The sequence below is a fragment of the Lissotriton helveticus genome, chromosome 1_2 (genome assembly GCF_964261635.1).
Source record: "Lissotriton helveticus chromosome 1_2, aLisHel1.1, whole genome shotgun sequence".
NCBI lineage: Eukaryota > Metazoa > Chordata > Amphibia > Caudata > Salamandridae > Lissotriton > Lissotriton helveticus.
The window spans coordinates 317,329,765-317,334,084 of NC_136058.1; the positions used below are offsets into that span (position 1 = coordinate 317,329,765).

At 52.6% G+C, this 4,320-nt stretch overlaps 1 non-coding gene across 1 annotated transcript; it reads right to left on the bottom strand.

Moving 5' to 3' along the window:
* Nucleotides 1-2,942: 2,942 nt before the first annotated feature.
* TRNAF-GAA (transfer RNA phenylalanine (anticodon GAA)) lies at nucleotides 2,943-3,015 on the bottom strand. The gene has a single exon. It is a non-coding gene; the product is annotated as a tRNA-Phe (tRNA).
* Nucleotides 3,016-4,320: the final 1,305 nt, after the last annotated feature.

Sequence of the window (4,320 nt, forward strand, 5' to 3'; positions counted from 1 at the left end):
GCCCAGCTGTGATCCGTGGGTGCGACGAGACCTCGAGGGACCGGCCATCTTCAGAACTGCACGACGCTTGTCCAGCACGACCACCGAGTGACCCTCGACCGAGTGCTTTGGGGTAAGAGGTGCCCCGACCCTGAGCAGCTCCAGCACCGAAGTTCAGCCCCCCTGCATCCACGAGATCTGCGTGGGGCCCTTCTGCTCTTTGCTGCTCACCGCGTTGTCCCGGTCACTTGCCCGTTGGCTAGTGGCCCTTTTACGACGCTCCACGACGACAACCACTGCTGGTCTGGTTGCTCCAGACTGGCCCTTGCTTCCCTTCTTCAGAGAAGCACCCTGGACCCTCCTGGTCCACTCAAGACGCCATTTTAGGTCCACCGCGTGGGCCTTGCATTTGCCAAGACTTGTTGCCCCAATCCTGGGTCCAGCGACGTCAACAGCAAGTACCTTCGTGGGACAGCTCGCACCTCCATCCTGGTCGCCGACAACGCCTCCTGGTCCGAGAGACTGCAGAGCCCAGCAGCGCCCACTCACCTGGCTGAGGTGACTTCGTCCGGTGCCATCCTGGTGCCCACTCAAATCACTGGCTAGTGATTCAGAACTTGGTCCCCTCTGCTTACAGGTTTCTTCTTCCCTGATCCAGGCTTGGATCTCCACGAACTTCTTCACTGGCCGCCTGCCAGCAACTTCTTTCTTCAGGCTCCTGGTCCGTCAACGAGGGTTTCCGACGCAACTTGCACCCTATGCAGCCGCAGCCCCTGGGCTAGGTAAACCAAGTACTCCGGTGCTCCAGCATAGTCCAACACTCCAAGTGTTCGGATCCACTCTTGTTTTCGTCCCACCTAGTCGGGTTCGCCCGAGAACAGTAACTTTGTAACTGCTAGCATTCCTAGACTTTTTCCCGCCTTACGCGTGAGAGTTCCCACTCTGCACACGACGTCCACAGGCCTCCTGCATCTAATCCCAGTGTTTAGAATTGTAGGTCTAGCGATTCCTGAGTCTAGAAAAGTATTACTTACCTGCTAGTAATTTCGCATTCCATTTTCATAGTATATGGTTTTTCGTGCCCCTCGGGCATCTGTGTAAATTGTGCGACTTTCAGTGTTTCTTTAAGAGTTTTGTTGTGTGCTTAGCTCCCTGTCTCATAAAGAGCCAGGGTAGTCTTGTTATAAATAAATATACTTTATTTTTGATAACAACTTGTGTGGTGTCCTTTCACTTGGTGTTCAAGGGGTAATGTGATGGTAAAACAGCTGGCTTAACATGCCCTCTAGAGTCTTAGCCTTAGACTGCTCGTATCCATGCTACTAGGATAGCTGGTCTATAAGGTTGACTTACAACCAATCATCAATAAGGGTTGTCTGGACTGATACATAGTGATCACTAGAATAGTGAGCACTGCATATCAGGCCAACTTCTCACAATGGAGAACATGCCCACCCCTTCAGCCCCTGGCTGAGTGCCGTGTCTTGGCAGTGCGACCAATCACAACGTTGTGATTGGCTTAGTGGAGGGAGCCTGGCTGCCTGCTTTCAGTTCCTGTTGGAAACAGGAGAGCAGGAGGAGAGAAAATGCAGACCTGGCATCGAGGTAAGTTTTTGACATTTTTTATTTCCGATACCCCCTACTCCCCCTGCCTCTGCGCGACTGCCGCCCCACCCATCCACCGCGTACGCATCGCCACCTGCGAGCCCTGCCAGACGGACTGGATTTACAACATAGCATAAATCTGGTGCAGCGCCAAAACTAATGCCTTCCCAAATCAGGTGCAGCATGGAAAAAAGAAACAAATGAGGAGAAATGTTACATTTCTCCTCGTTTATTCCTTTTTCCACAAGTGCAGCACACATAGAACGAGGAATACGCCTCCTTTGATTGTTTTTGTGCAGGAAGGTCTTCCTGCACATAAACAATCATGCCAACAACACAAACACTCGTGCACCGTGGTGTAAGGGTGCATGCGTTGGCACTAGGCTGCAGTTTGTGCACCTGTGCACCGGCAGACAGGACAGGCATGTGCCGTAGCTTGTAGAAACGACTTCTTCCTTCTCTTTTCTTTTGACGCAGGGCAACGCACCTAGAAGGCTTGTGGCACTGCCCTACTCCAAAATATTGTAAATCGGCTACTCATTTTGGACTTGCATCGCTCTTGCACCAAGTTGCGTGGTGCAAAGAGTGACGCAACTCCGCTCGTAAATAGGTCCCTTTATTCCTGGGAGTGAGGATATCAGCCGCAGTCCGCGCAGGTAACAGCGGTGTGGCCGAGTAAGGGGGGGTTTCCAAGGACAATGCAGAGGGATATTAAATAAATAATGAATTTTCCCTCTTCATCGTCCGTTGAAACCTTCGCCCAAACCGGCCCCACCACCCCGCCGCCCCCACCGCCCCGCCGCCCCCACCGCCCCGCCGCCCCGCCGCCCCCACCGCCCCCACCGCCCCGCCGCCCCCACCGCCCCCACCGCCCCGCCGCCCCGTCGCCCCCACCGCCCCGCCGCCCCCACCGCCCCGCCGCCCCGTCGCCCCCACCGCCCCGCCGCCCCCACCGCCCCGCCGCTGTTATCTGCACGGGCCGCGGCTGGTGATATGTTCCACTCTGTGGACGTCACAATACGTGGGGTCCAAGGTCATTGAGCGTGATAGGGCCCAGGGTGTGAGGCTCTGTGAGATTCTGCTCTGAGGCACTGGGTGATCAGCTCACCGTGTGTGATTGTGCCTGCAGTGTGTGAGTGACATCACTCCCTGTGGGATAGAGCTCCTGTGCACGAGGTGTGAGACTCACAAACAGCAGAGGGATTGTACGGAAAGATGTATCATTGCAAGAAGCTATAAATCATAAAAATGAGAAGGAAGGACAGATGTAATAAAAAGATTAATGTTGTTAATTGAACGTTTTCTTCCCCAAGTTTCTAAACGTGTAATGGTTGATGTTTGAGTCAACAAAAGGCATCTGCCGAAACCCGGGATCGAACCAGGGACCTTTAGATCTTCAGTCTAACGCTCTCCCAACTGAGCTATTTCGGCCGCTTCTGTTTCACATTTGTGACGGTCGTGATGCGAGTGACCCCAGTGGTGGTCTTGAGCACTACAGAGTTTCTGGGTTCACAGGTCTCATTTTCCACCTGCCCCTCTCTCTGCTGAGTGCCTGCGCCTCTTTCTTCCCAGTGCCCGGAGCCTGGCACAGAATATACAGAGCAGGGTCCTGGTGCCCGGAATATGCCCATCACAACCACAGCTACAGGATATCACTCCGAAGGGCGCCTGAGGTCGTTATTGCACCCCATACGCCTTTGAAATACACCTCTGCACCCAAAGATGCCCCCGCCAGGTGACTGTGCCACAGAATGCGCCAATCAGAGCCAAGGCGCTTTAAACGCGTCCATCCGAATTATTGAGCCAAATAAAATTCATGGGACATTTAAAGTGCCACAGAATTCCCGCATCTCTGATGCACCAATCAGAGTGAAGGAGGGCAGAGACCGTCGGTCTAACTTCTCTCTGACCAGAAACACCCGATCATTACAAATATAACTAAGGCCCTTCTTAGAGACACCCAGGGGCGGATTGGCAAGGCGGGCATTCGGGCATGGGCCGAAGGGCCGGTGCCTCAGTGCCCTCTGTGGGCCGTTTTTTCTCCCCTGTCCCAGTCCACAGAGAGTGGACTAGGAAAGGGGAGAAAAAACAAGCATTGGCATTGCCAATAGGTCTCGCTTGTGGGACCTTATAAGTATTTAGTTTTGCAGCACAATATCCTTGTTGCATAATCGGATATTGTGCTGCAAAACTAAATACTTATAAGGTCCCACAAGCGAGACCTATTGGCAATGCCAATGCTTGAGGACCCCCTGTTACCCGCCTCTGTGATTCCCAGACTATGTTTTCCTTTTGTTAATAAACGCTTGCAAACAGCTGGCGCATGCGCAGAGCGGGGGCAAGCAAGGGAAGGAGTGGACACAGGAGGGAGCCGGAGAGAGAGAAGAAAGGAACCTGGAAGTTATGTCACGTTGGCTGCTTATTATACGACAGTAAAGTTGCCCTACATTTATAGTGCAACTTAGTACTTTAAGGAAGCAGTAAAGGTGAGGAGAAACAAGTGGAAGGAGAAAAGGAATTAGAGAGAGGGAACAGGAAAACCCGATGTAATATGTCAGCAGTTTGCATAGATAGTGCTTATGCCACATGCAGATAGGGTCAAAGCGCTGCATCTGAAGGGGAAAGGTACACAGAAATGGCGAGCGGAGGATGTCACTTTATGTAATGTATTGGCTTGTATAGTGCTTATTGCGTTTAAGACGTTTAAAGCGCTGCAACACAATTGAAGAGGGAATG